This window comes from Camelus ferus, chromosome 3, assembly GCF_009834535.1.
Source record: "Camelus ferus isolate YT-003-E chromosome 3, BCGSAC_Cfer_1.0, whole genome shotgun sequence".
NCBI classification, from domain to species: domain Eukaryota; kingdom Metazoa; phylum Chordata; class Mammalia; order Artiodactyla; family Camelidae; genus Camelus; species Camelus ferus.
The window spans coordinates 113126695-113147074 of record NC_045698.1 but is presented as its reverse complement, the minus strand read 5'-3'; the positions used below and the strand labels follow the sequence as shown (position 1 = coordinate 113147074).

The window sequence follows — 20380 nt, the reverse complement described above, 5'->3', positions numbered from 1 at the left end:
CATTCTGACTTCTTTTGTTTCTGAGAAGTCAGCTGTTCATCTTACTGTGGTTCCCTTGTAAGTAATGAGTCATTTTGCTTTTGCTGCTTTCAACACTTTCTCCTTGCCTTTGACCATTAGCATTTTCACTATGATGTGTCTGCTTGTGGCTGTCTTTGTGTTTATCCTGTTAGAGTTCACTGACATTCCTGGATGGGTAGGTTAGTGTTTTTCAATAAATTTGGAAAGTTTTCAGCCTTTATTCTTCAAAAAATTTTTTTCTACTTCTTTCTCTCTCCTTTCATTCTATTTCCATTATTTATATATAGGTTCATGTAGTGGTGGTCCACATTCCTCTGAGATTCTGTTCTTTTTTTTCCCATTCTTTTTTTCCCCCCTATTATTGGGGTTGCATAATCTTTATTGATTTATATTCAAGTTTTCTAATTATTACTTCAGCCAATTCAAATCTACTGTTGGTTCCTCTAGTGAATTTTTCATTTCAGGTATTATACTTTTCAGCTCCAGAATTTCCATTAACTCTTTCTTATAATTTCTAACTCTTTATTGATATTCTGTACTTGGTGCAACATCGCCATCATTTCTTCCTTTACTTCTTTAATGATGGTTTCCTTTGGTTCTTTGAACACATCTATAATGGCTACTTTGAAGTCTTTTTCAATTAAATCCAACATTTGGTCACTTTTCTGGGTAGTTTCTGTTGCCTGCTTTCTCTTCCAGAGAATGGATTATAGTCCCTTGTTCCTTTGCACATCTCATAGTTTTTTCTTGGAAACTGGACATTTTAGATAATTTATTGTAGTAATTCTGGATACTTCCTTACCCCCTGGTGTTATTATTGTTATTTGCTTCTTTATTTACTTAGTGATTGCCTGGATTGTTTTAGCGAAGTCCACCCTCCTGCACCTCCGTTCCCTCATAGTGTGAAGACTCTGATGCTGCAACTCAGGGAGGCACAGGTTGGGGTACACCCACAGTTACCCTAGATGACAGTGGTTTGTCAGAGTGCTCTTCATCTCTTTCTCTGACCACACCCAGCTGTTAGGCTCTAATGATTGCTGGCTAAATGCTCTGTTCTTTTCAAGAATGTTCCTGAGAATAAATTGCTTTGAAGACTAATCCAGTCAGGTTTGGGTGCCCTTGAAGGAACAGTTCCTGAGGTCAGTTTTTGATGTTTGTTCTGACTGCAGGAGGGCTCCTCCCAGCTGTCTCCTTTCCTAGATCTCTTCCACGAGGTAATCAGCCTGAAGTTTAGTCTGTATCTTCTTTGAATCTAGGGATCTCCTCCCAGTTGCTTTTAACCACTACCTCCACTGTTTTTGAGGGTACTCATTGTCTTGAACTGCAGCTTTGTTGCAAACAAAGTTGATTCCTCTCAGAAGGGACTAGGTGCTGTCTGCTTTATGGCTTGTTTCTCCCCCACACAGAATCTTGGAACCTGGGCTCTGAAGCTGAGAGTGAAGACAATGGCGGGCTTCTTTCAGAGGAACCCCCACTTTACAGTGGAGGGATGCAGTAGTCCGAGGTCTTCTCAGTCTGCTTCTCTTAGCATGAAACCCCCGATTTATGAACCAGGGCAAGGGCAACCAGGGTGCCAGTGTTCTCACCACACCACGACCAAGCTAGACTTCATTCCATGAATGGGGAATGGGCAGAAGGAGGAGCCTCCACCTCCAGAGCACACTCGGCTGGGACTTAGCCTCAGCAGCAGGTCACTGGCAACAGGACGAGAAATGTTGGGTCCTGCTCCTGCTGGGAAGAAACCCCTCCAACTGGAAGCTGAGGGTAGAAGAGTCCTGTGCATTTGGCTGCATCAGTCTGGGGTGAAGTCTCACTGAGCTTGGAATGGGAATACAGAGGGACCATTTTTTTTTTTTTCAATCCCATAGATTCTCACTTTTCTTACAAACGTTTCATAAATTTCCTTGAACAGATGTTTCTTCATTTGCTATAAACTCTCAGGACCATTTCCAGAGATTAAAAAAAATTTTTTTTTTGATAATTTTCACCAGTTTCACTGGAGAGTGGGTTCACGGAGCCCCTCACACTGTCATTCAAGAAGTCAATTTCAGTGTCTGCATTTCAGATCTTTGTTTTTGCTGGGTTTATTTCGGAAACATACGGTACTCTTAGCCATTACAGAAGACTTAGGCTGGTTTTCAAAAAAAGGCGGATTCTATTCTGTTTTAAAACTGGTGTTTATTAGTAGCAATGAGGAGTCTGAAAATTCTTCGCATAGTTAGTAAGACATCTGGTTCTACTGGCAGTTTATTCATTCATTCAGCAAGCACATGCCCCATGTCCAGCAATCCCCAGCACTGTTCTAGGTGCTAACGACACCAAGTTTTAACAAAGCCCAAGTTCTTCTCACCCCTGGAGCTTGAAATCTAGTGGGTGAGGACGGGTAATAAACAAGTAAATAGGTAATTAGAGATTATGGTAAGCGCTTTGAAGGAAGTAGGATCCACCTGACAAATACGAGGCTCTCTAAGGTGGTGAGTAGGAGCTGAGACTGGAAAGATGAGAAGGAGCCAGTGATGCAAAAGGTAAGAAAGGGAATTTCAGATAGAGGAGCTAGTGAATGCAAAGGACCTGAGTCAGGCATGAATGCAGCATGTTCAAAGGACAAAAGCCAGACCAGTGTGGCTGGAGGAACAGAGAGGAGGGTGGAAAGAGAAGGGCTGGGAAGGCAGAGAGGAGCCAGATCAGGCACAGATTTGTAGGCTATGGGATGGAGTTTGAGTTTTATCTAACTGCAGTGGGAGACCACTGGCAGGTTGTAGGCAGAGAAGTGGGGGCAGCGACACGAGGGGTGCTGTGGGAAGATGACCTCAAATGTTTAAAATCAAAAATTTCAACACTGACCTCCACCCTCAGCCAAAATTCCACATAAATTTCTATGTTTTTGACTCTGTCTCCTAAACATCCTTCTTTCTAATGTAAGTGATCCATTTCTGTATTCCAGCAGCAGGAGCAAGATCTATATTTGAATCCTCCCTGTAGAACCTCTCACCTTATTTCTGCCATAGGCTCCACTCTATTCACGGAAAAGAATGGCAGGCATACCTCCGTTGTCGTGAAGAAGCCCTCTTGAATTCATCCTGTGTAACGCAATTCTCTCCCCACTACCTTTTACACCCATAGCTATTTTCTGACTGTGAAGCAGCTCCAAAATCTGTGATTACACAGTGTCGCCTTGCCCCGCTTCTGATGAAGAGATGCTTTATCTTAATTTCCCAGTGATCACTGGAGGCTAGAAGCTCCCTAACACTCCAGTTGAGTTTCTTCGACTCTGCCAAACCCCTAAGTCAAGTAGTAAATTCTGTGAAAACAAACAGTTTAAGTGCTCCCAGTGGAGCGCTGGATTTTTAACAACACTGCATTTCTTCTGCAAAGGAATACATCTGCTTTACAGCTTCAGATTTTCCTTTATATGGTTTTCTTAAAGAAAGCTACGCCCTGAGCAGCATTTTCTCCCTACTCAGTCCCACGGTAATGGTTCACAGTAATGGGGACTCTAGAGTCACAGTTGAGTATGTGGCCTTGAATCCTTCAGTCCAGGTCCTGGCTCAACCATTTCACAGTGGGTCTTTGGACAAGGTGACTTCCATAAAATTCCCATGCTCCATTTGTAAAATAGGGATAAAATAGAGCTGGCCTCACAGGGCTGTTGTGAGCATTAAGTGGTGTGATGCCTGTTACACAGCATGCACTTAATACATGTCAGTGCTCTCCTTATGTGAGTAGAAATTACTAGATCAGTTTATTGACATAAAAAGACAAACAACGTAGGGAGACAGAGAGGGTCGAAAGCACAGTCACCACACTGCATCCTGATTGATGTCATGGCCCTGTCTGGGAATTAGGACACAGAGTCTGAGGGCAGATGCCACGGCTGATGAGAAATGAGGATTAGGGAGGCTTCCAGAAGCTTTGAAATGCAATCTCATCTCAATCCCTGGGTAGGCGACAAGGTTGAGGAATGTGGCTCATCCATTCCATCTAGAAATCCTCACCCTGGTTGTCCTCACCACCCAAAGAGATGGGCTCGCAGTCCAAACACTGGCTGGTATGTATTTTTTAACTCTCTCCAAAGAGTACCCTCAACTGTCAGGTTTGGTAGCGAAACTTGGAAATTATAATGAAGAAACAGCACAGCGAGGCAGAAAAATCAGTGGATTCATGATCAGGGGGCTTGAGTCCTAGTTCTGCCTCAGGCACTGGCCAGCTGAAGATTCTGGAAAACCTATCTCCCCCTGAACAGTTAGTTTCTCATCTGTATAATGAGGAAGTGAGATAGGTGGTCTTAAAAGGCACCTCTTCAGTTCCAATATTCTGTAACGGTGAAAACAGAGTTGTCCTTATGTCCCCAAATTCCCTAGCAAAGGGAGCAGAGGAGAGGACACAGCCACCTACAACAGGAAGTGACCAGGAAAATGCCATGCAGAAACTTGAAATGAGTACCTCACTACTGTGTTCACCCCAGAAACCAGGCAACTAAAATCCTAACATAAACTAGAACAACTCAAATGAAAAAGAATCAGTAGATGTGTTGGGAAGGATGTGGAGAGACTGGCACTCTTGAACACTTCTAGTGGGAGTATAATTACTACAACCAGCCTGGAAAACTGTTTGGCAGTGTCTATGAAAATGGAACCATACACATACTCTAGGACCCAGCAACTCCTCTCCTCAGATTGTCCCCAACAGAAATGTCTACCTATGTGTACCAAAAGATAGGTACATGAGTGTTCATAGCAGCATCACATGCAATAGCTTAAAACTGAAGACAGCCCAAATGTCTGCCTAGAGAAGAATGCATACATAGATCCTGGGATAGTCACACAATGAAATACCTTACAGTCATAGGATGAAACCAGCTACAGCTACATGTGGCACGATGGATGAACCTCACAAACGTGTTCAGCAAAAGAAGTCAGGCACACAGATGCCTGGATAAAGAAGTTGTGGTATATTTACACAATGGAATACTACTCCGCCATAAAAAAGAATAAAATAATGCCATTTGCAGCAACATGGATGGACCTAGAGATTGTCATTCTAAGTGAAGTAAGCCAGAAAGAGAAAGAAAAATACTGTATGTTATCATTTACATGTGGGAAAAAAAAGACAAACAAACTTATTTATAAAACAGAAACAGACTCACAAACATAGAAAACAAATTTATGGTTACCAGAGGGGAAGGGAGTGGGAAGGGATAAATTGGGAATTTGAGATTTGCAGATACTAACTAATATATATAAAATAAATAAACAACAAGTTCATACTGTATAGCACAGGGAACTATATTCAGTCTCTTGTAGAAACTGATGGTTAAAAAGAATATGAAAATGAATATATGTTTGTTCCTATATGACTGAAGTATTGTGCTATACACCAGAAATTGGCACAACATTGTAAACTGACTATACTTCAATAAAAATATTTCAGAAAAAAGAAGTCAGACACAGAAGAGTACCTTTGGATTGATTCCATTTATATAAAGTCTAAAAATAGTCTAAACAATTGTTTGAAGTCAGGAGGGTGGTTACCCTCTGCGGGGGGTTAGTGTGATTGGAAACGGGTATGTGAAGGCTTCTGCAGTGCTAGTAATGTTCTGTAATGTGGGTGCTGGTTACACAGGAGTTTACTTTGTGATTATTAATTAAGCTGTATACTTTTGATTTGGATGTATATTATACTTCAACAAATTTATCAAAAAAATAATAAATAAAAGCTCAAGTATGGAAATCATGTCTGAGCTTACTTCCCATCTGGGGAAAGAAGAGAGCCACGATCTTGTGGTAGGTATGTATCTCATTGGTCAATGTTGGACTGTAGGAAAAAAAGTCACTTTGGGTTTTCTAGACTGAACTTCATTTGTATTCTGGGTCCTTCTTCTCACCCTGCTCCCTAATATACATCTCATTCTGCTGGTGATGGAAGCAGTATCAGTCAAGCCTGCCTCTCTCACCTCCCGTGGTCTCCTCCGGATTGTGTCTGAGCATCAGGGGTCTTGCACAGGCCAGAGGAGGGCTGAGGAGGGCTGGTCCTAGTGCCACACCCAGTTGGCGGCCACAGAGAGGGCCCTGTTCTCATCTGTCTCTTGTTACTTAACCACACAGATCATTGCTCTGTTCTTTTCCTCCCATCACAAGGTCTCTCTGCTACATTTTGCAAACTCAAAACCAAGACCCAGTCATACACGCATCCAAAGCAATAAGAACTGGCACTCAGCTGTCCAAATATGAAGGGTGGCACAGGGGGAAGAAGTGGTGGTTATAGAAAACACCAGGGAAAACCATACGTCAACATTTTAAAGGTACCATCTCCTCACATTTTCATCTACTAAACATGGTGTTCATCTTGGTAGCCTGAACAATCTATTTTGTGAGTAGATTTCCCAAAGGAGGAGGAACAAGAGGTGGGATGGAGTGGAAGGAGAGGGCAAGGCAAAGGGTCAGTGTGTCAGATCCTAAAACCTCTGTAACAAATCACAATGAAGTAGGTGGCTTAAATTGTATTCTCTTACAGTTCTGGAGGCTTGACGTCTGAAGTCAAGATGTTGGCCAAGGTTGGTTCCTTCTAGAGGGCTCTGAAGGACAACTGGTTCTGTGCCTGTCTCCTGGATTCAGTGGTTGCTAGCGATCACTGGCATTCCTTGGTTTGTAGGTGCATCACTGTGATCTCTCCATCCCTTGTCACAAGATGTTCTTCCCTGTGTGTGTGTGGTGTCTCCCTGTGTCTCTCAAGTTTCCTCTTCTTATAAATACACCAGTCATGGATGAGGGCTCACCGTAATCCAGTATGACCTCATCTTGACTTAGTTATATCTGTGTATCAGTTAGCGAAGGCTGCATAACAAAGTATCACAAACCGTGTGGCCTGAACAAGAAAATTGCACTGTCCTCCAGTTCTGGAGACTAGAAGTCCAAAAGCAAGCTGTTGGTAGGGTTGGTTCCTTTTGACAGCCATGAGAGAAGGATCTATTCCAGGTCTCCCTTTGGCTTCTAGATGGCCATCTTCTCACTGTGTTTCCTCACATCATCTTCCCTCTATGCATGTCTGTCTCTGTGTCCAGATTTTTATATGGACATCAGTCACTGGATTAGGGCCCACCCCAGTGATGTCATTTTAACTGAGTTATCTCTATAAAACCTTATCTTCAAATAGGGTTATGTTCTGAGGTACTGGGGGTTTGGACTCCAACATAATCTTTTTTGGTGGGTTGTGTAACAATTCAACTCATAACAATCTACAAAGACCCTATTTCCCAGTAAGGTCACATTCATAGGTACCAGGAGTCAGGATTTCAACACATCTTTTTTGAGAGACACAATTCAACCTACAGCTGTCAGTTTCAGTGAGTCCCTGAGAACTGCCAGAGTGTGGACTTCATCACCCCTCAGGTCAGTGTACAATTCTAGGAAACTTTTGATCAAGTGCCCTGAGCTGCACCAACACTCCCCGTGTACCTCTAATGTAGTACTTCCTGCCTCACGTTGAAACCTATATGAAATCTACCACCCAGGACTATGAGCTCCTCCAGGATAGGGACGAAAACTTATTTCAGGGCCTGTCACAAATGAGGTGCTCAGTGAATGCTGGACTGAACTGAATTGTTTGTCCATCATTTACAAAAATCGTCTTGTTTCATATTTTGCCATCAATTACAAGCAAATAAGCAAGCCAAATGCGTTCTTGGGTGATTATGTAAATCACGGAACCACAGGCTGTCAGGATTGGGGAGGGGGAGCCCTGGAGATTTTCTAATCTAGGAATAGCAGATGGCCAGCACGCATCTCACCATTTCTAGCTCTGTCCCTGTGCAGACATCACTAATCTATTACAGCATTCTTCCCCACACTAAGCTTAGATACACCTTCAGAGCTGTTCTCAATATGTAACTCCAGAAGATGAAACCAATGCGCTATGTCTTGGGAGGTTCAACTCTATTCCTCCCAATAGATGGGAAAACTGAGACCCACAATAAAGGAATGTGTCCAAGGTGATAGTGGCAGAGGCAGAACTGGAAGCCTCATCCCCTAATCCCTGGGGCCCTATTGGCTCTGCCCCCTCCTTCATGGTTTTCTGAAATGTTCCAGTGAAACGTGAATCACTGCTGCATTAAACACCACTGATTCACACAGGGAGATAAATCATTCCTTTCTCAAATTTTCTGATCATATTAAAGAGGTCACAGTATGATGCTGTTATGTCTGTAACACTCTTAATTCCTTTTTTTTTTTTTTTAGGAAGAGGATGTCCAAGCCCAGAGTCTTCAAGAGGCAATAGCATCCAGTTAGAATTTAACATCACCAAATTGTCTTCTTTTTACTTATGATTAAGATCACCATCTAATTATTAAAAAAACTTTTCACACTGTGGCTGTGATGACATTTTTCTTTTCAAATAAATGTATTTAAGCTTTTCCAGAGTCAGTATAAAGACAAACTTTAACAAAATATAGGAAGCCCACAAATGTAGCAAAATTTAAAAAGCTTGGAAATTATTGTGTAGCCATGTGAGCATCCTTACTCAGGACTCCTAAGACAAATACTTTTCCCCTTTCTCTACTAGACTTTTCAGAAAATATTTCCTTTTGCTTTGTCTCCTGCCTCTCTCTTAGCTTTTCCTCTGCTCCCAGTCAGCCTCCTCCCAGGTTCTCACCTACCAGTCTCCTTGTCTCCCAGTTGCTAGACTCTGTCATTTTCAGCATAGCTCCCTCCATCTGCTAAAACCAGTCTGAGGCTGCCTCTCTGCAAACCATGTGGCCTGGCAGACAAGGCAGCCTCAATGTTGATTCAAGAGTTGAAAGCAAATCCAGCTTAACCCTCATCCTCCTTTCTTAGCAGGAGAGGAGGCAAACTTTGTCTCCTGTCTCTCCTGTCCTCAGCCGAGGAAGGTGGGTCCCAGCTAGTTCCATGGTGCCCAGTCCTGTCTGACCTGGGTCTTCCTGCCTCCCTCCTCCACAGGAGCTATTCGTAGACCTTCCTATGCCCACTCTTAGAAAGAAGCATTTTGTGCCCTTCATTGGATGGACTTCAAGCTGACACACCTTCCTTGGGTCAGGAGGGATGGGCCAGTTAGCCTTCCTCGTGGTTCAGGGCAGTTAAGTTCCACAAAGTCTTGCAGCAGGTGGAACAGGGCCTTGGGTCAGGCAAGGCAGCCTTAGGGGTCTGTGCACTTATGCTCTGATGGTGCTCTCCCGGAAAGTCCTAAAGCTAGGTAGGCCTGGACGTCAGCATCACCACATGTCCTCTCCCAATGGACAAAGTGAGGTAAAGTCAAATTACCCATTGGAGAAATGGAAAAAAGAAAGAGAAGAGGAATGAAGGAGAAAAGAAGGAGAGGAAGGGAAAAGAGGAAGGTGGAGAGGACCCTCCCAAGACTAGCTGTAGGGTTTTCTGAGAGCAGATAAAAGGTATCATGAAAGGGCATCCCAAACCACAGTGGGTATGACTTGCCCATGCACAAAGGTCCTGTGATGGCAGGAAAAAGTGCTGACTGAGCCCCACTGTGCACTGTCTGGCTTTCATTCCATGTGCAACACAGAGTGCCTGCTATGCGCGAGGAGCTGGAGCTCCAGCAGTGCTCAAGACAGACCAGGTCCTTGCTCTCTTGGAGCCGACACTGGAGTGGGATAACAATGTCCCAGCAGCATGTCAACAGTGGAACCAGACTGCTGCATTTTAAGCCTGCAGCCCTGCATCTTAGCTATGTGACCCTGCGTCTCCACTTAACACAAGTCAGTATCCTTATCTGTAAAATGGGAATAATAACAGCCTCACTTAAAAGGGTCTTGGTAAATTTTCAAAGATATAATTAATATATGGCATAGTGAACTGTGGTGATATCTCACTGTGGCTTTAATTGTGTTTCCCTAATGTCCAATGATGTCTAATCATCTTCCCATACACTTATGTGCTATTTCAATATCTTTTTTGATAATGTGTCCATTCAAATATTTTGCCATTTTTCATTGGGTTGTTGGTCTTATTACTAAGCTATGAGAATTTATTTTACTGTCCGGATACAAGTCCTTAATCAGATACATATTTTACAAATATTTTCCCCAGATTGTGACTTTTCTTTTTGTCTCCTTTAATGGTCTTTTTCTAAAAGCAAAAGTTCTTAATTTTTATGAAGCCTAGTTGTCAATTTCTTTCTTTTGTAGATTTTGCTTTTGATAGCACATCTAAAACATCTTCACCTAACTTAGGTTTTATAATTTTATTTCTTACATTTAGGACTTTAATCCATTTTAAGCTAATTTTTGTGCATGTTGTGAGGTAAAGGTCAAGGTTCATTGTTTTGCATATAGATAATGAAATTATTTATGATTCCCTTTTTACAGACTGAAAAAAAAGAGAGACCCAAAGAGGTCAAGTAAGGAACCCCAAATCACAGATTATAACAGATTGAGCTGCACTTGAACCAGACATCCTGATTCCAAATAAAGTACTCTTTGCAGGCTGCCTCCACTTACTTGGTGCCTACAGTTTCTTTAAGGCTGTGGTAAGAGCAGGCTTGGAAGGCAGAATAACCTCATTTCTAGTCTTGGCTCATTACTTAGCCCGAGCAAGTTGCTTAGACCTTCTAAGCCTCCATTTTTTTCATCTGTAAAATGGGACTAATAAGAGTGCGTCCCTCATAAGGTTGTGATGACCATTTTAAAGAATGCATTTAAAGTGCTTCGCACAAGCTGGCATTTAGCAGCTGCTTCATGCAAGTCTTTGTGTTGGGATGACTTCTCTTACCCCCTCAGCCCTCACCTTGACTGGAGCCCATACCCAGCCTCTTCTGAGCCTTGGCACACTCCAAACCGCCATGGCAGAAGCTGTGGGTTAAACTGAGAAAGGAGGCAGACACCTTCTACCACAGTAACTCACCAGGGTGTACTGCATGAGCTGTTTGGACAATAGGAGAGTATATTTGTCTAACAGACATTCCACCTTCAAGCTGTTTCAGCAACTTTCCACATCCGCCCCCTCAAATGTCCTCCGAACTATTTGTGCCTTCTGGTATTCACGCCCTGTATAATCCCTCCAGCGACCTGCTTCCAACCAATAGGAACTGTGGTAAAGGTAATGGAATGTCAAGCGTGCAATCACATTACTAAAGCTTGTAACACCATTCTCCCCAAAAAAGACTGTCCTGCAGGCTTTGGTGAAGCAAGTGGCTGTGATCAGAAGGCTCATGCAGCAAAGAATTGAGGACAGTCTTCTTCAAGCAACCAGCTAGGACCTGAGGGCAGCTTTCATCTATCGGTCAGCAAGAAACTGTGGCCTTTACTTAGTCCAACAGTCCTCAAGGAACTGAATTCTGCCAACAGCTGCATGAGCTTTAAAGCCAGTCTTTCTCTAGTGGAGCCTTGAGACGAGATCACAGTCCCAGCCGACATCTCAGTTTAAGCCTCGTGAGAGGCAGGCACCCACTGAAGCCAGGCCTAGACTCCTGACCCACAGAAATGATCAGATAATAAGTGTGTGATTTTATTAAGTCACTAACTTTGAAGAAATTTGTTATACAGCAATAGATACCTGATCTAGAAATCAAGATAAACAATAAAGAGAAGGCTGGAGTGAAGAGCAAAGGAGGCGAAAGACCTGGGAAAGGAATAGGAGAGGACATCCTTTATGCCATCTGAGGAGTCTCCCTCTATCCTCTTAAGTATGTGCAGTGACCAGACGGACATTCCAGCAGGCCTGTGACTTTGGGGATCACCCTCGGTAAATACAAGTCCTTCCACCAGATTAACTAGCACACGTGGTCTCCTTTGGGTGCTTCTGATATCGACTCCCTCATGATAATCAAAAGTGGACTGTAAGTGAGACATACGGCTTCTCCATCTCCTTCCCTTCAGGTAGGGCCAGCCACAGGCCAGCCTCCTGCCTCCTTTCCTCAGACTGCTTGGCTTCGGTTCTCCCCAGTGTGGAAAGGGATGGGAGGACGTGGATGGAAGAGAAGGAGGTAATTTGCTCTTTTGAGGCAAGATTCTTCCTTAGATAGCCCCATGTTAGCACTCTTACCATGGATTCTACATCTGGTCCCCAGTGTTCATGTCCCTTTCACCTGCCAGTGGTGGAGAGAGCAGTTACTCCTAAACACAACAGCAACCTCTGTTGCATTTCAGTAACCTCTGGTGGTTAGATACAGGAGGAAGTGAAAGAGCCCTATTCCTGCAACCTTGTTCCAAGGGGGTTTCTTCAAGCAAAAGCAAGTCTCAGGTGAAATGCACCAAACACAGAGATGCTTATCAGCACGCAGGCAACCAACCACTCTGTGTCTAAGGAGAGACTCCTCCCTCCTCTGCCCTCAGGTTACGTGGCAAGCCCCTTGCAGGAGCAACTCCTTCAGAAACAGATGCCCTTAAAGCATAATCAGAGGCCTCGTTGCCAGACCAGGTGGTGGGCTCATCCCCAGGAGAATGCAGGCCGAGGGGCTCCAGAACTCCCACCTCTGGGATCGACAGCTGAACATGCTCATTTCTTCCACCTTATTCACACACAGGTTGTGGGTCTTGCTACCCTACTCCTAACCGAACTTTAACACAACTCGCTTCACCAATAAAAAAGCTATTTCTAACATTCCTTATGCTAATGAACGAACCCAAAGGCAATCATTCAGATAAGGACTCTTCATATACTAATTAACCACTCACTCCTAGAGTGTTGATCAGTATTAACTTGCACACATACACATCACGGCACTTACACTGAAGTATTTTAAAGTAAATTACCACGCACAATCTAGCACTTACCGAACCCTGATTTGTTTGGGTTGCCGAGTGCACAGCCGTGGGAGATGAATCATGACTGTGTCTGCTAATTCAGCCATGACAAACTCAGCCTCTCTCTGCCAGATACCCTCCAGCCTCTCCTTGTGGCCAGGGGAGGACACGTGATAGAGTACCGGTCTATAAAACTGAAGCAGAGGTACGCTGAGAAATCCTTTCCTCTCTAATAGGACACAGACACACACAAGGCAATTTCTCAGCATCTTGGCTGTCTTTGTTTCTGTCTTTGCATGGGGTAAGAAGAAAATGCGATGCTTGTAGCCCCCTTATAATCATGAGGCCTCCAGTATGAGGGTAAAAAACTAAAAGGAAGAGGATGGCAGAATGGAAAGGCCTGGGTTCTGATGATCTTGTTAAGTTACACACCATCCCTAGGACTCCAATCTCTTTTCAGTAAAAAATAAATCTACCTATGGTTTTACTTGCTGTTAGCTAGGTTTTCTGTTATTTTCAGTGCTAAGTATCCCAACTGATACCTTTGGCCTGGAATAAAGATATAAAGGAGGGACCTTTCCTGAACAACTAATGCCCTAAGGTCACACAGACACACACACACTACCCTCCCACCCCCAAGGCTGAAGACCTATCCTCAAAAAATTAGTGCAAGTCCATCATTTCAGAGTGTCTGGCCAGTTCTGGCTTCAGTTTCTTCACTTCTAAAATGAGAAGAGTAACATCTTCCCTAAAAAATTCCATGGGTTTAGGATAAGAATTTTAAGATAGTTTCAATGAGAGATGACTTAGGACAGTGCTTAAATGCATGTACCCTGGAGCTAGACTGCCTGGGTGAAAATCCCACTTCCACCACTTGTAAACTGAATGAGCAAATTACTTCTCTGAGTCTTAGTTTCCTTATCTGTAAAGTAAGGATAAAAATTCCTGTTTCAAAAGGTTTTATTAGGCTTTAAGGAGTTAATACTTGTTAATAAGCACTTACAACAGCAACCAACAAAAGTAACCACTGTACAAGGATTAGCTATGATCATGATGATTATTATCATGATATCTGAAAGGGCTTTGAAAACCTTAAGTTCACTCTGTGACAACATAACAAGATAATGGTAACACTGATCACCCCAACTTAGTAATAAAGGAGTATCAGTGAACCAACAGGACTTACGATTTGTAGGGAAGGAAGGAAAAGAAAGAAGAGATAAGGAAACAAAAGAAGGGAGGGGTTGGGAAGTGAGAGGAGAAGGAAGATGAGAGAAACGTATGGTCAGTGAAGCCGCACAGAGTGGGAATGAGGGCTAAGTGACAAGAACAGGAAGAAGCTGCTCTTTTTCTTTTCAGCAGGCAACCCTGTAACTTTGGGAGAACATCATTCAGAACGTACCATTTCCCACAGAGAATAATGCAGCTTACCCACAATTTCATCAGTGGTGCCCAAGCGGCATTAAAAGCATCGAAGCCGGCCCTTCACCTTAGGGCACTGCCATGCGGCGTCATTATTTCCATGGCAAACAAAATCTTTCCCAGGAAACAGAATAGAGAAAGTAACTGAAATGTCCGTGATGCAGTGAGAAATTCAGGGTCACTAACCATTCCACATTTGTGAGATTGCCCTGTGTTTGAGATTCCCACCCTGGTGGCGCCTATGGGGTCCTATTTTTGAACGAAGAACCAAGCATCAGCGTTGGAGCTTCCCTGAGGGGTCCAGATGCCTCATTTCCTGGCTCCTGGTACACACTAAATCAGGAACAAGTAAATTTGTTCCCAAGTCCAACACAACTCAGCGGCTCCCCTCCCCCCTCAGAAAGACCTATTCCTCATCTCTCTCCATGTCCCCTGTCTGGGATCTTGACCCCATGGTTCCCACGCAACCGCCAGTTCTACTGCTTCCCCCACCCCACTGTAAATGCCCAATAAACATTTTTGCATTAAAAAAATTAAACTGATAAATATATATATATATAAAGGGTGAAGCAAGACTCTCAGGGACATACATACTTAGGAATATTAATTATCCTTCACTTCCCTTCTATAAATTATGCCTTTTATATCATCTCTATGTCAACTTCACAAGGGGGCAGGAAAGTACAGTCTTAAAAGTTAGCTTACTTTGGGCACTACAGTTGGGAAAAATCATCTGCAAGTGGATTATAATTTCATAAATTATTAATCACCTTATTTTAACTTTTTTTCTATTTTTTAAATTGTATTTATTTTTTATTGAAGTATGGTCAGTTTATAATGTTGTGTCAATTTCTGGTGTACAGCACAATGTCCCAGTCATACATAAATATACATATATTCGTTTTCGTATTTTTTTCAGTATAGGATACTACAAGATATTGAATACAGTTCCCTGTGCTCTACAGAAGGAACTTGTTATTTACCTATCTTGATTATCTTATCTTTAAACTAAAACAGGTAATGGAATCTACTGTTCAACTCAACAGAATCAAATTCAAGAGTTTTACTATCAGTTAGGGTTACTGGGGTTCATAAAAGGCCATCACTCCATTAAAAGCATCGACAAAAAAAAGCCTAGGTAAACTTAAAAACTTAAAAAACAAAACAAAAAAAAACAAAACAAAAAAACCCCAAAAAACAAAAAAAAAGAAACAAAAAGAAAACAAAGTCAAAAAAATCTTGCTTCTCTTTAAAGCCTGTGAAGTCTGTAAATGAAAAAAAAAAATCTAAATAAACTGAAATCCAGACAGGGAGAAGATCTTTTTTTAGATAAGCACAGACAGGAGACCATTTCAATCTCTGGGGGAGTTGCTGTGGCTGGCATGGAAGCGGGCCTGCTGGAGGCAGAGCAACTTTGTGGGAACGAGGAGAAATCAGCCAGGCTTTTCAAGGCTGTGCATAGGCTGGCACGGCAGACTGGAATCTGGAAGAGCCCCAAACTCAGTTAGCCCTCCCCATCCACCAGTTTTCCCCCATGGGCATTTCATTCAATAGGTGGAATAATCAGAAAGCCGACAATAAGGTGTGGAAAGCAGAGAGAGATCTCACAGCCTTGTGGTACTTACATCCCAAAACCCTGCTGGAGTGTCAGAGGAAGGGTGCTGATCTCCCTCAAGACATTTAATACCAGAGGTGAACTAAAACTCACTCTGCTGGCATCCAGCCCCAATTCAGCTCCACTGCTAATTAGACTGACAGCTCAGCCACTAATAATAGCTGCATGTGAGACAAAAGGGCCAAACATTTCTGGAGGAAATGACAATCTACTTGAGTCTCTCTTGGTCTTTTACTTACTATGTCTGACCTATGATTTAAAAAAAAGGAAAAAAAAAAAAAAAAACAACTATGATGCGAAAAAGCAGGAAAAGGTGACCCACAGTTAAAAGATACAAAAACATATCAATAGACTCAGGCCCACAGAAGAGCCACATGATGAAATTTTCAGAGAAGGGCTTATAATTATCCCAAATACGTTAAAGAATTTGGAGGAAAAGAAGGATTCAAAGGGGTTAGGGGCTGAGAATGTCATCAAATAAGTGAAACTCGACAAAAGAACCAAATGGAAATTCTATAACTAAAATAAACTATTTTCTTAGAAGAAAGAAATTGTTGGATGAGCTTAACAGCAGGCTGGACAGAGCAGAACAAAGGATTGGTGAACTGCAGGTGACTCAGTAGAGATTACCTAACCGAAGCACAGAGAGAAAAATGAAGTGAACAACGTAACTATATCAAAGACTTGTAGAACAGTATCAATTCAAATAACACAAGTGTAATTGGAGTCTCAGGAGTGGAGAAGAGAGAGGACAGAGAAGAAAAAATATTTGAATTGATGATCACCCCCCAAATTTCCAAAACAGATGAAATCCTTCAACCCACACATCTTTAAAAAGTGTAACAGACATAGAACAGAACAAATGCAAAGAAAAACCACACCTAGGTACATTATAGTCAAACTGCTAAAAGTCTGAGATAAGGAGGAAATCTTAAAATCAGTCAGAGGAAAAGAATCATTACATTTATGGGAATGTCAATGCCAATTACAACTGATTTCTCATTGAAAACAATCGAATAACACTTTAAATGTTATTCAAGAAAAAGAAAACTGTCAATCTAAAATCTACTCAGTGAAGATATCCTTCAAAAATGAAGGCAGAATTCAACCATTCTCAGGCAATCCAAAACTGAGAGAATTTATGACCAGCAGACCTGCACTACAAAAATGCTTCAGGCTGAAAGAGGAGCAATCCAGTTTGAAGTCCTCAGCTGCAGGGAGAAATAAAAAGCACTTAAAAGGATAAATATGTGAATAAATACAAAGGAAGACTTAAAATCTTCTCTTTATAAGACTATTTGTTTAAAGCATATTTAACAATATAGCCTCAGATGTATAATATATTTTAAGTAAAATATATGACAAAAGGCAGAAGATGGTTAAGTGGAATGATGTTTTTGTAAGGTTCTAACATTGTTTATAGATTATATAGTAAGAATTTAAGTGGACTGTGATAAATTAAAGGGTAAATATTACCATCTCTAGATGAGTAAGTACTAAAAATAACACCATGATGTGTAGGTAAAAGCCACTAGAGAAGGTGAAATAGAAACGTAGAAAATACTTGACCAATATGAGAGAAGGTGGGAAAAGTGGATGAACAAATAGCAAGATAGTAAATTACTGGTAATCACGTTAAATGTAAATATATTAAACATTCCAACAAATGAACAACTTAAAAATAAACCCACAGATTTTTTAAATAGGAAAAAAGAAAATACCTGAGTGGCCAATAAGCATATGAAAGGGTGATCAGTGATATTAGACATCAAGGAAATGCACATGGAAACCACTGAGATACTGGCACCGGAACGACTAAACCTAAAAAGACTAGTGGTACCAAATGCTGGTAAAGACGAGGAGCAACAGGAATGCCTGTAAATTGCTGATGGGAGCATAAATAAGCAACAGCACTTTGGAAAACTGTCAGTTTCTAATAGGGTTAAACAGACACCCCCTCTATGACTTGGCAGTTTCCCATGTACCCAAGAGAAACGAGTAGATATAAAAATACATGTGAAAAATGTTCATAGTCATTTATTCATCAATGCCCCAAACTTCCCTTAACAGGAGAAGAGATAAGTAATGTTGCATATTCTTACAGTGGACTGCTATTCAGCAAAAGGAGTGAACTATTGATACCTGCAACCAAATGAATGATTTTTTTTAAGGTAGGAGCCAAAGAAGTGAAATACAAAGGAGTAGATACTATTTGAATCCACTTACTTGAAGCTCAAGAACACAGGAAACTGGTCTTCACAGACAGAAGTGAGAATACTGTCGACTGCTTTGGGTAGTGCAGGGGACTGTATATTAACTAGAAAAGGGCATGAAATTTTCTGGGGAGATGATAATATCCTATATCTTGATCTTGGTGGTGGTTACATGGGTATATACCTGATAAAAAGACATGGAGCTGTATATGCAAGGTGTGTGTATTTTACTGTATATAAATTATATCTTAGTAAAACTACTGGAAAAAACTAAGTCCAGGTGATGTAGGTAAACTGTTCCCTTGGCATCTGGGATAGCACACTTTCTGGATTGCCTCCTGCCTCTAACCCCAGACATTTATTTCTCCATTCTCCCTTTCATGGGTTCTTCTTCTCTGATTGATTGCCTTTCTGTGTGTGTGTGTGTGTGTGTGTGTGTGTGTGTGTGTGTGTGTGTGTGTGTGTGTGTGTGTGTGATGTTTTTATTTTATGCTTGTTTTCTTTAAAAGAAATCTCTGCTTATTATAACCAATAAAACAATATGGTTATATAAAAAGAAAATTTAATCTCACCTACCACTCATTAGCCTCTCTGTAAAGAGGGGTTCAGACTACTCTCAGCCCTACTCAATTACTCAGTTCTAGAGAACACCATCCATCTCCATCAGCTTCCACTGCAGGGCAGGAGAAACACCAGACTATTTGACTGGGCTTGACCATTTACTAAACTTCGCCAGACCACAGAGCCTGAGCCCCAAACCAAATGTCCTAATTTGGACCCAGAGTTAGAAAATGTAACAACTGCCTTAAAAAAGTAGTAAAGAGTAAAGCTACCCTCTGAAGACATCTGGTATTACGTTCATGCATTTCTGTCGCCTGTGTCTGTCTCAGTTTTTACTTTCTCTCCTCCCCATGCCTTTCTTCCCCTCTCTTTTCCTTTTACTCTTTACTCTCTCCCCTACTTCTTTTCCATGAGATGTGCTTACCATATGTATTTTTCTTATTTATTGAATAATAGTATATATATCCTGTTGTTTTCTTCTTGTAGAAGTGAACCGTCTTATATTTTCTTTTAGAAAAATAAAGTGGATTTTCACTGTGACTCCTTGTTAATTTTTCATGTGAGTCATATTGATCTTTGCTCTAGGACTACACATTAAATTGTTTCTTTTCTGAGTGAACTTGAGAGTGTGTGTGTGTGTGTGTATAAATATAAATATATATAAATATATATTTTTTAATGGGAGCAAGTCCCAAGCTCTGTATTTCAGAAAATAAATTTGTAAATTTCCCTAGCTTCACTTCTGAGTTCAATGCATTTTGAAGTGGCTGGGACAAAATAAATGGTCTCAGAAAAAGAATGCCTGGGTGATGGGGAAAATACTGTATTTCTCCAGGGAAAGAATTTGAGACATACTTCAGATGGCTGTTTCATATAATTCATAAGTTACAATTGCTTGCTCATTTCAAACAAGAGGTACCCGTAATATACATGCACACACACACACACACACACACACACGCAAACACGCGCGCGCACACACACACACACAGCAGGATCTTTAAAGGTAATTTTTTATAATCAAATATGTCATAATAAATCCTTCTTGTAAATCTGAACCATTATCAACTTGCAGTTTCTGAAGAAAAACAACTTTCCTTGGCAACCACATTTTCCATAAACCCAAGGCTGTCCACCCTGGTGTTCCCTGCAGTCAGAAAAAAAGTAGACCTGAGAATGAGGTGACCTGCCATTTGGGCAACACATTAGCTGTTGGAATGTTCTTCTTATCTTCCTGGCAAATTCACTGGAGAAACCTCTCACCCCGGCGGCTCCACAGCACACTTGCTGTCACTCTAGCACGGTATGTGTGGAGGGATCCAAGCACACTCCATGTTTGCCTGGAAACTCGCCCACAGTTCATTACCAGAGAGCTCAGTCTATTTTGATCTCAACCAAATGAAAGTTCCGGAAGTGTTCATTTTGTGGTGAGTTCAAGTTTTCTGTGTCATTGACCCTTATTCCTCTCAGAGAACCAAAGTAGAGAAAGCTTAGCTGTTCATAAACACAGCATATAAATTAATCATGATTTGGGTCCTGAGTTTTTATTTTCCAATTGTAAAAAGGTCAAAGCAAATGCCATGACACAGCCTGTCTTTCTATAATGAACAGTTGCTTTCCTAAGAAAAATTGCACTAACAAAATTCTCCCTATAATAATTTCTATCATTTATTGACTGTTTGTTGTCTGTGAGGCACAGGGCTAAACCTCACAAGATTATTTCACTGACTCTTCATAATCCCAAAATAAGCACTATCAATATCCTCTTTTTACAAATGAAGAAACTGAGTCTAAGAGCTTAAGTCCTTCTTACACTATTCTTAATGGGGAGTGGAT

At 41.6% G+C, this 20380-nt stretch overlaps 1 protein-coding gene across 4 annotated transcripts in view; it reads right to left on the bottom strand.

The window, feature by feature from the left end:
- The window catches only part of ADRA1B (adrenoceptor alpha 1B), a 389407-nt gene that overhangs the window by 286985 nt on the left and 82042 nt on the right, over window positions 1-20380 (bottom strand). The window lies entirely within an intron of this gene.